At 35.7% G+C, this 12,133-nt stretch overlaps 1 protein-coding gene across 1 annotated transcript in view; it reads left to right on the top strand.

The window, feature by feature from the left end:
* Positions 1 to 12,133, top strand: part of EYS (eyes shut homolog) — a 660,788-nt gene that overhangs the window by 496,513 nt on the left and 152,142 nt on the right. The window lies entirely within an intron of this gene.

The raw sequence follows: 12,133 nt of genomic DNA, 5'->3' as shown, positions 1-12,133 counted from the left end.
CCATTTGAAGTTCTTCTCATTTGCAATACTGTTTTGTCCTATATGTAAATCATCGGGTTTGCAATCATGCATGCTTCCTGTACATGGCCCAGACTATGCATGGCCAAATCCCCAACTTAGGAAGGCAACAAAAAAATGGCTTTGTCTCTTTTTTTTTTTTTTTTTTTTTTTTCCCTAAGTAATCGAAACCAAACTGCATGTTACTTTAAGAACTGAACAACTGGATTGCCTTCCTTTGCCTTTGTCTGAACATGATATTCCTTAGCCAAGAACTGCTAACTTCTGCATTCTCTTGAGAATACTTCTGTCCTGGCTCTGTGTTTGGGAGCTAGACAATACAGCCATGTCTGCATGCCACATCTGCTTCACACAACAGACTGCCATCTCTAGCTTGGATCTGCACTTCATGCTGCCAGTCTTCCTTCACTAATATAGAGACAGGAACACTTTATTTGACCTGATAATCAGTAACTGTCAGCGATCAAAGTGAAATTGGCAGGGCATTGGTAAGGCACCATCTTTAAAATTTGTCAGTATCTTTTTACTGGAAGATTAAAGATAAATACTAACATCCAAACATCTGATTTCAGTATTCACCATTACAAACACCGGAGCTGAAACTAGCTATGGAAAAACAGAAGTGATTCTGTTGAATAACAAAGTTTTCAAAACATGCTGAGAAGACTGCGAAATATGTTGGATTTTCCTTTCATTCTCCTAATTTGTTGTTTCTGAATTTGTTTTTTTCCCTGTAATAAATACACACAGAACTGACAGATCACATTTATCTTACATTCTTATCTACCTCTATCACAAAAAAAAAAAAAAGGTAGTTTTTAGGAAAGAATGTAATACTTTCTACCATTTATTTTGTTGATCCATCAGGACATGTTTTGGCTCCTTAATACATAAATAGAGACAAAGAAGAGTAAACATATTTTTTCACCAGATAGCTCCTTGTGCAAATGTGTGAATCTAACTAAAGGCCAAGAAGTACATTTTTACAGCAGTAGTGTGAGTTTAGTTGCCACTCTATCCATTCCATGGCAGAGAGTTGTGTGCCATAGCAGTACGTAACTTCATGTTGTCAAAGATGGGGGGGAAAAAAGGCTTAATTAGGCACACAGTTCTTAATATGAATGGGAATTCCCACTAGATTAAAAAAAAATAAAATGCATCATCTTTTAAGACTGCAGTGACTGGGGAAGATATTTATTTCAATCTATGTTCATTGTATTATTTTCTCTCTCTCGTTCCTCTTCACCGAAAAATGTTTGGACAAGTCTCTCGTGGCACCTAAGGAAGACCTGTATGTGCACTGTTAGAACTGGTAGTATGATTTGTAGATTTGTTTCACTTTGGATATAATTTCGGGATTGTTTTGATCTTAAAATGACAGCTTTATCTCACGCATTTTGTTCTTTAATATCAATATGAGACTTCTTTCAAAACAGTTGCTGCTGAGGAGTAAGGAAGCACTATTTACAACAAGGTTATAACATCTATTGTTTATTCACATACTATACATTTAATAAAAAAAGATGAGTTTTGTTGGTCCAAGATAAACATATATATATATATAGTTTGATTTATTTAAATTGTTCATAATAGCTGCCTACATTTTGGAGTAGCAGTTGTTACCATATTTAGTTTTAAAGCCCTCAACTTTATATTGCTGTATTTGACATCGATAAGCAATGCAGAAAAACAAACCAAGTGGCAAATTTCAGTTTTTGTAAGCATGTATTAAAATAAATGTGAATTTAAATCAGTTTAAACAAGATTGCTAGAGTCAGAAGCTACCAGATAAAGGTTTCAAGGTGTCAGTTATTTTTTTTGTTGTTGCCAAACTGGAAGTGGCATACTGATGATACTTTTTTTTTTCTGCAAGGTGTTCTCTTAAAGCATGTACTAAAAAAAACTATAGGTTTGTTTACATGTCTTTAAACTTCTGGGAGGTTATTTGGCTTGAGGAAGGTGGTGAGCTCCTTTCAAATAAGAGGTTGTGGTGTTGTTCTTTGTTTAAAAAACATAGAACTAGGAGCTGACAGTCCAAAACTAATTAAAGTGATTTAGTAGATATATTAGATTAAATCTGTCTTGGATCATTTACCTGCAGTTCATCCACTGTGATACTTTTCAGCAGTTTTGTTACCAAATGAATGTAGTAAAATCCCAGAAAAGCAATTACATTTTCCAATCTGAAATCCATCAGCATTGAGACTGTTAGGAAGAAATATTTGAGGTGTAACTGAGTAAAATGTGGCTCAAATAACAAAAATCCAAAAACAATAAAGGGCAAAATGAACCTTTGCTAATAATTTGACACTAGAAGAGAAAAAGCAGACGTTCTTTATCCTGGGATGTGTTCTTGTGAAGATATTTTATTTCTCTTTCAGCATGTTTGGAGATTTATTCTTTCTAAAGAATAATCAGCACTGCTTCTGCTTTCAACTGCATCTGGGCTGTGCTGAATGCTGGTTCATTTTAGCCTTGTTTTTCCACTTCCATTCATGTTGTTCTCTGTACAATTTGAAAAATAAGTATTTTCACTGTTGGTTATTTCTAGCCAAGCAGATTTTAGAGTAAGGCAGATGAGGAGCATATGTTTAAGAGTAGCAGGAAATGTGATTTCAATATTGTTTGATCCATTCCTTTCCTTTTTCCTGTACCGTGTACTGGAGAGCCATAATATCACAGAGTGCTAATGGCAGAGCTGTGCTGGAAGGTTATTTTACAATTGCAGGTAATTATCAGACTACGGAAAATGAACAGAAAATTAATACTACATTATTTAGCTCAAACCTCGCTGTTAGTTGTAAATAAAATTTCCTGTCCTAAAGCAGCATGCCATATTAACACGTGGTTGTTAGTGGTTGTATTTTGTTGTATAGGAGCAGATCTTAAGAGGCATTGACTCTTGCCATTCAGGCCGTGGTCTCTAGAGGTGGAGAAGTAAGTGATACTTGAGCCATGTTCGTGAACTGAATTTGTTCATCTCTTCCTGTTTTTTTCTGTCTGCTGCATTTAGTCAACCCTCATTTTGAAATGACCCTTCCATTTGCTGGGGGAATAGAGCAGCTGGTACACGATCAATTCTGCCAAAGTAGTGAAACGTCCTTTTTTTTTTCCCCAATTTTTCTGGCAATGATTATATTCAATTCTGCTACTTCAAAGAGTTCTGATCTCTTTTAGGAATATTTACAATTGTCAGTCAACAAGTAATTTAATATGCTTATTTTTGATTTTTTGTGTTTAGGACTCTAGTTGAGCGTGTGTTTCCCAGCTACTACTTTCAGTTTTCAAGGTTAAACAGGGGGCTCTATGTTTTTTGTTTTTTGTTTTTTTTTTTTTCAGAGGGTCTTTCAGACAAATTCGTTATTTGTTGTTTAATTTTTACTATTTCAGACCAATAACAGCTGGTTTCTAAAACTGGCAACAAGCCACATTTTTTTTATGATGCTTTCTAGTTGGCCTTGAACAGTCACGTAATTGAAATTCACTGTGGAACGATAGAGGTTTGAAATTGAAACAATAACAGTAGCAATGCTGGAAAAAAACAAGTGGTAGAAACAACAGAAGTAGTACTGAACTTCATGAAACAGCTCTGAAAAAGTACAGGTAACGTAGCTAATGAATAGCAAGTTGGACAGTTAATGATACTGTAGATTATAAGTAAATTTTAGCTATATGGAAAAAAAAAATAAAGATTTTGAGATTTTGGTAATGTACTTCAGTATGTTAGGTAATAGGAAATAGTAGATAATTTATTTAATATGCGTTACCTGTAAGTCGGTGATAGGTGTCACAAAGAGTAAAATAGCAGTCTCTGCAAGTTGAGTTATTTTGCTGTCTGTAGATCAGCCTGTGGGTGTTTTGCTATCTGCCAGTAGTGATATATTAAAAAGGAAGAATTTGAGTTTTGAGCCTGTTCTGCAAGTTTAGATGCTGCTGTAGCATAGACAACAGTTGTTTTGAGTAAAGCAAGCACTGCCCAGTGCTGTTGGATAGAGTGAGTGTTTTGTGAGCTGCTCTAGGGTCAAAAATATGTACAACAGCTGGAAGTGCCATGTGCTTCTGATTATTGCGGGCAGCAGGCTTTCTAGCTCTGATAGCTTGAAATCTTTGAAATCATGTAATCGTGATAATCGTCTTTCCCATGCATCCCTCTCTGCCTTGGTACAGTTTTGATTTTAGCACCTGCTAGCTGAGAAAACTGTTAAAGCTAAATTTAAAAATCATTAGCAGGCATGAGGTAAAGTATTACACTCTTCATCTCAGAGTTGATGAGAATGTATGTCCTGAACTCAGGATGGATGGAGGAAAGAGAAGGTAATCAGAAATACTTTTAAAAGAAAGGAGTTACTTCATTTATTTTTTCTAAAATTGATACTGAATTGAGCTCAAGCAGTAATAGTTGAACAAAATGTAATGAAAAGCGAGTATTTGTCTGTCATGTGTGCACATCTCCAATCTGAAACATTGCCTGTACCTAAGCTCACTGTACCAGATTTCCTCTCTTCATGTGTAACAGTGAAGTAATATCCCTAAGGGATATATAGCTAGATTTATTTCAGCTTTAAAGAAATAAATATCTAACATAATACTGGAGTTTCCTTACTGAGCATTCTCCGTGTTTATGAAGCAGAGGACAGCCTGACTTCGCAGCAGCAGCTTCATTTTGAAATGACCTTTCAGAGTGTGCTGGAAGAACAGTTAATATACAATCATTGAACTTCTAATAATAAAGATGTAATAAACCACACAAAATTATTCTTTGTGGCTTGCCAAGGAAGATGAGTATATTGGCAGACAAATGCAAATTTCAAGCACAACACTTAGTTCTCCTGCAACAGTTTGCTGTGCACCACAGTATTTTGTGTGTTCTGTTTGTACAGAGCATAGGTCCAAATCAGAAAAGGAGAAAAAGGAACATCTCTACTGAATCCTGACTCTGTAGTTTTCAGCAACTTTGATTGCTTCACTCACCCATACCAAAAAATGAATTCTCTGAATCCTTGAATGGATGTGGTTTCCTGGTTCAATAGAAGGATCTGTTCTTCTGAACTGCAGTTCAATAACGTTATAAGTAGTAAAGAGTAAGTTTGTACAACGTGATTTGTACTTTTGACATAGGCAGTGATCTAAGCAGTTCACTAAAGTGAAACACTTCATTTTCTTTTCCTATTCAGACTTCCGGGGCTTTTACACCAATGAGTGAAAAGTATTTCTTTTCTGGTCTGGAACTTCTCTCCATATCTTAGTACTACTTTTTTCCCTAGCTCACATCTACAAAAAGCTTCCAGACTTAAAATTTCTCACAGTGTACTGTTCTTTTTTCTACTAAATTTTAATATTGTCTTTGAAAAATTCCCAAAGGATACAAATGAATTAGGTTGATAACGTCTCCCTGGAATCCTTTAGAAGCTACTATTCAGAAGGATTTTTCTGGTGAAAGAATCAATAATCAGGAGTTGCTAAGACATGTATTTCTAAATATTGAGTACATTCAAATACTTTCCATAATATTCATGAATATATGAATGGTTATATTCTGTCTTAGAGTTGGAGTTTACCAGATAGGAAATAGTCATAACCTACATAAACTTTTGTCCTGAAAAATTCGCTTTTACAACAAATAGGAAAAGAAATCAGGCTGTTTTAACTATCTCTCCCTTGTTGTTGGAAGCACATAAAAAGTATGCCATGTCACAAAGTAATAAATAATGCAGAGTAACATAACCAACTACAATCAAAGAAGCCAGTGTTTGCTTTTTAGCAGTAGTTTTTTTTTAAGCTTTGATGCTTGCAAATGAGTTCTGCAGTTATGTAAAATAAATAAAGTAAAAATTAAAAAAAAAAAAAAAGGAGTTAAGTTTATTTTTATGTTAATTTGAAACATTACAAAGAAAACTTAATGGTTTCTGGAAACTCCATACTATATACTATACTCTGTACTATTTTAAGATTACTGCCATTAAGAACTTGTCAGAACTTTTAGTTCTTGTGTAGAATTGTATATGTTCAGAGGAGATTTGTAGCTCATATGTATCTGTTCTTCACATAACCATCTCAATTTACATTGCCTTACTTATAAAGTACATACTGTTTCCCAAATTCTACAAAGGAAGAGTTGCTTCCCTCCTGTCTTTCTTCTAGTGTCGATTTTTCCTAATTATGGTTCAGCTGTTAAATAGGTCTTACAGTGGAAAACTGACAGAATTATCCCTTTTTTTGACCAAAGAGCATGGTGAAAGTCTTCTCATTACATGAGGCATCAGTGCAGTGCACTGTTTAAAAATACACTTTTAATTGAAAATAAAATGTCATGAGATTAATTCCTTAGCTCAACAAATAATAAAATCAAATGTTGTCAAATATTTATTCCCTTTCTTGAGTTAGATTGATATCACTTTTGAAATGTATCATTACTTTATTTTTAGTGTTTTCTTTCTGCTAGGCTTGCTTAGACATCTCTGCCTCAAAAAAAAAAAAAAAATCAATAAAAAACAAGATAGAAAAGGTTTTTAAACAGTACAGCCCAGGAGGCCTGGATGTGGTTTCTACGGTTAAGCTTATTCTCTTTTCTCTACTATTTCTGGGCACAGTACTTAAAAGATGTGCAGTACAATGAGTCCAATAGCACTAGAAATGTCGGTAGGTAGACTGCATAGCTGTTCTATTTGAGAGCTGATTGTAGCACTGTGACTTACAATTATTGGTTCCTTTTCTTTCATAGTAGTGGCCAAATTTTGTCTTTAAAGCAGACCAGCTTCCACTTTTTGTATGTCTCAGTTTGGTACCTTCTGAACTGAGCAAACAGAAGCATGCTGCGGCACTAACATTTTAGGGGCTGCTTGTCCTGGTTCACTGAGAAACTTTTTAACACAAACATTTTGTTTGCTTTTACTGCCAGATAATGTTCATACATTGTGTGTATTTCCAGCATCAGAAAGCATCAGACAAGATTATAATAGTTTCTGAATCTTTTTCTTTAATCAAATCAAGCATTCTTGAGATCCATTGCTGCTTACATACTCTGCTTTAAAGATTTTCTATTGTGTGGTGTTGAGGTACAAGGATTGTTTTAGTCCTTAAAAAGTTTTGCTGTATTTGTGTTGTGGACTGGAAGAGAATCTAATTTTCCTCTTGGAATCCTTTGTAGAAATATCCATATATAAAGGAAAATCTCATAAATATAGTTGGCAAGTATTGGGAAATAATTTATTTGCTTTCCAATGTTTGCACCAGTTTTGTGTACTGTATATTTTCAAACTGTATTCTGGTGGCATAGCTTGGCCACCCAGACTTAAATTAACAGAAAATTAACTTACCTTCAAAATAATGTTTGAATTCTGCAGTAGCACCGGAGAGAAAAAGAAACATTTGTTTCTGTAGGATAAAATTATCTCCTTTCGTTGACCGCTTGCTGTTTGTTTGACTATGCATTTTTACAAACAGTAACGCTGTAAATCAAATCAGCAACCTGTTTGAGCAGACCTACTTACGTGAATAAAAAGGGGCTTACAGCAGTGATAAATTTTATTTCTGTATAGTTTAGCAAAAGTAGAGAAAATTGTTAGATGACATGTAATGCTTCACTTCTGTAAGCATGTGGCATTCTGCAGTAACTGAAAAATTGTACCAGAAATGGTTCTGCCATATAAGAGCTTTAAGGTTTGAGTTGGCAATTGGCATTTGGCAGCTTCCCAAGTAGGCCACAACCTGGAGATGAAATGCTGTTTTTCTTTAAGAAAGAATGCCTCAAAGCACTGAAGGATTCTATGCCTAAGGACATCCTGCATTAGAACGTAAAACACTAAGTTAGAAGAAAGTAACTCTTTGTATAAAGGTCAGGTTTGCACTGAGAAACAAGTTGCAATAAAAAGGTTTGGAGACATGATTAAGAGGGGTGGCTTCCTGGGTTTAGTGGAACTTTCATAGGTTTCTTTTTTGCCTAGGGGAATGAAATTCAGGCAGGACTTTCAAGTGGGTAGAATGGAGGGGGAGGAGAAATTAGATTAGGAATGTCTGTGTTTACAGTCTGCTGAAGGCATTTTCCACTTTCAGAAGGAGGCTGCTCAGCCATTCTTTGGGGAAGCTGTCGTCCTGTTCTTTCTCAGAAGGGGTGCCCCAAAATGCAGCAGCTATGACAAGGCAATAAGCATGTTTCTTCTCTACTGCTTTTAGTCACTTTTGCTTTATCACGTTATTTGAAATCCCATCTTCTGCTGATATCACATTTTGTTGCTGTGTCACAACCTATGCCTGTCACTTTCTTGTCTTTCTCAGCAGGGTTTATTTTTCTCTTTTTTTTTTTTTTTTATTTGTAAATTATTAACTTCTAATACTGAAAATCATTCTGTTCATTTATTTGCAGTTGTCCTTTTTTATGGCTATTATTTTTAACAAAGAGATATGTATGCTTTGTAAAATAAAAATAAAAAACTCTGAAAAGACAACGTAAACAGTCTTCTGGAATAAGTCTGCATATATTAATCACAAATTACCAGACCATCAAAATAAGGAGACGCGAAATAAACGTAAATATTTGTAGCTCTCAGAAGAGAACTACAAAGGCCAGATGACATTCACTGTTCTGTTTCCATTTTCTGTTTAGAGGGAGAGAGAAAACCGCTCATGAGTCGTGAGATAACCCTTCTTTTACTCTTCATCTCTGTGGTATGGTTTCCTAGCCATCTCAACTTCAGATTAGATTAAGGCCTTTGGTTTTGGACACTCTTTCTCTCATTTTATTTGATTTATTAGCTTCAATTCCAATTATATTTAATTATATTGTGTTATCTCACATTCTGCTATCATATTTAGTTTAATTAGTTTTTCTCCCTTGGCTCTTTCTCACTGTTTTGTTTTTAAGCTCATTTCTCTTCCTTGTTCCCTACCCATCTTCCTCCTCTCCTGGACAGGGGTTTATGGGTCCTTCTGCCCCATTTAGAGATGGGACCAGGCTGAACTGGCCCCAAACTGGGCCATTCAGAATCTCTGACAGAAACAGAGCAGAAATTATTTCAAAACAGTCACTTAAAAAGGTAAAATTGATACTTTCTATATTAAAAACATCGGTTGAATGATGTAAATGAACCATTTCACGTCCTACTGAATTCACCCTTCTATTTTATGCAGAATTTGTTGAATGGGTAAGAGATTGTTCATAAATGCAGTTGAAATTAACTATATTATTTGATTACCAAAGCCCTAGCAGAAAGTTAAAGAAGCTTCTTGGTTTCAGAAGATCACAGCAGTTTGCATCTAAAATACTGATTTTTTTTCTCCTGTGTTATACAGGAAGAATTTGCTTTTTTTTTTTTTTTTTTTTTTTGTAATTTCAGGAACTACCTCTGCACACTGAACCTATGGGGGGAAAAAAAAGAAAGCTCAGATCACTTTGGATTTACTCAATTCTTTAAATCTGCATCTATAGATATAAATAATAGTAAAATGTGAAAGTCTAATACAAATGTGATATACACCTAATGTAACTTAAACTATGTATGTGTTTGAGAAGATTCCTCTTCAAGTGACTGAATGTGACACTGAAAGTCTGAATATTTATCCAAATTAAGTTTTTATAGCCAATTATTTGTCACATATTCTTCCTATCCTTTGGGACAGGAATAATAGTTCATATGTTCAGGTACCATTGCAGAGAATGAAGTTAAACTTAGCTGGCAGAAATAAAGTGACTGAAAATACACTGGTATCTCAAAGCACAAAAAAAAAAAAAAAAAAAAAATTTTTTTTTTTTAAAAAAATGTTTAATAAAAAAAAAAAAAAAAAAAAAAAAAAAAAGCTTTAGGATTTTAGTAAACATGGTCATTATAAACATGCAAACACAATATTTACGTATCTAATTGATGCTTGGTGTGATACAACAAGAAATGAGGTGCATTTAAGCAACCAAAGAGTTCCCTTTATATCAGAAAGCCTCCAATTTCCGGTGTTACTTGTGTTGCTGCCTTCCTCTCTACCCATCCCCTCTGTGAAGACCATTACTTTATTTAATTCACTCCTTTTACCAGTTAATTCGACTTCAATCAAAAATGTGAAATCTGTGTTCATGTAGACTTTCTGTGATATTTTACTGAGCAAATGTATTAATGAGTGAGCTTCAAAAGATCTGTAGAAGTTCTTGCTTCATTAGGATTTGTTGTAAAATGTCATGATGACCTTAAATGCAGCCAGCTTTCCATCATCAAATCTAGTAATACATTATTGAAACTCTAGTGTAAATTATGGTGAGATATCCATTCAATTTTCTCTTAATTGGGAGAGGTTGAAAAACATAAATGAAGCTATAGAGAAGCCTCATTTTCCTCCCAGACAAATTATTTAAAGAAAAGGAAAGAATCAAACTGCAGTAAGATCATATTTCTGGTCAAATTTGTTGAAGTGAAAATTAGATGGTAGCTTCCCGGTTTCCTCTATGGCCCATTTTGAATGGTAGCATTTGTAACCTTAATAAGTACAAGTATCAATTACGAGCAGTCTTTTTTGCATCAAAATTCTAGGCACTTGGGAACAAGGTAAGTTTTAGAGATGAAACTAAACGAGCAATAAGATTAAGGATCAGATGTTTTCAAAAGAACTGAAAATACATGCTGTGATCTCAGAATTGCAGGTGTTGGAAGGGGCCTCAGGAGATCATAGAGTCCAACTCCTTGCTAAAGCAGGTAGCCTATAACAGTTTGTACAGGCAGGCGTCCAAATGGGTCTTGAATATCTGCATTGAAACAGACTCCACATCTCTCTGGGCAACCTATTCTAATGCTTTGTTGCCCTTACCATAAAGAAATTCTTCCACATTAGTACAGAACTTTCTATGTTCAAGCTTTAGGCTGTTACTCCTTGTCCTATTGTTACACACCACCAAAAAGAGCCTGGCCTCATCCATTTGCCTCCCACTTCCATTTAGATATTTATAAATGCTGATCAGATCCCCTCTCAGTCTTCTCTTCCCTAGGCTGAACAGGCCCAAGTTACTCAGCCTTTTCTTATACAGGAGGTGGTCCTGCCCTTTATCATCTTTGTGGTCCTCTAGCAGACTCCTAGGAGATTCCTTTTTTTTTTTTGAACTGGGAAGACCAGAACTGGGCACAGTAGTCTGAATGTGACCTGACCAGGGCAGAGCAGAGGGACAGGATCACCTCCCTCAACTCCCCCATGTACTGGCTGTGCTTTTTCTAATGCATCCCAGGCTACCATGGTCCATCTTGGCCACAACGGCACACTCTGGCTCACGGCCAACGTATTCTCCACTAGGATCTCCAGGTCCTTCTCAGTAGAGCTCTGGTAGATCATTTCCTAATCTGTACTGATGCATGTGATTCTTTCTCCCCAAGTACAAGACTCTGCTTGTTCTTTTTAAACCTCATCAAGTTCCTCTCTGCCCAGGTATCCAGTCTGTCCTGATCTTATTGAATGATAGTACAACCAATGCTAACTTAATTTATAAGTTTAGACTTTAAAAAAAAAAAAAAGTTACTTTTATTTTCAATGTGCTGTAGATGTTATCACTCCAAAACAATAGATAAAGCACCAGGAAACAGATACTGTTTGAAGTCTCTAGCAATCTGCAAAATAAAAGGTTAAGTCAGTGATCTAAATTCATATCTCCCAGGTGACAGGGGAGAGCATTATTAACAAGGCAGGAGGTTGACCTAGTAATGAGAAACTTGTGTGTGTTATCCCATAAGAAGCTTTTGCCCTGGAGTGTATTTGAATTTCAGCAAGCAGAATGCTTTTTTGCATTGAAGTGAACGAAAGTAGTGAGGGTCACATTTATTTTGTTTCATATTTTATTGTCTGGGAACAGGCTGAAAGGTGAGAAGGGCCCCATAAGTGAAAGTAAAAAGGCAAGAAGGCTTCACAGTGACTGAGAATAAGGGAGGTGAAGGGGGATAGTTAGAGATAGTTTATAGAAGAAAGAATGTAGAGCTTGTTAGAAAAATAAGGGATGGCAGACACTGGGTCTGGGATAGTGAGGGAGATGCAGGCCATACTGATAAGGTTTGAGAACAGCCCAGAGACATCTGGCAGGGAGGTGATTAGATATCCACAGGGCAAGAAGAAGAAACCGGTTCTCGGGGGATGCCTCCCCTCTTCCCCCCCCCCC

This window comes from Centrocercus urophasianus, unplaced genomic scaffold (genome assembly GCF_019232065.1).
Source record: "Centrocercus urophasianus isolate 14NV4802_14NV808 unplaced genomic scaffold, USGS_Curo_1.0 seq_10, whole genome shotgun sequence".
In the NCBI taxonomy this organism is placed as follows: Eukaryota; Metazoa; Chordata; class Aves; order Galliformes; family Phasianidae; genus Centrocercus; species Centrocercus urophasianus.
Note: the sequence above shows the minus strand (reverse complement) of the source record. Positions and strands in the feature narration are given on the sequence as shown.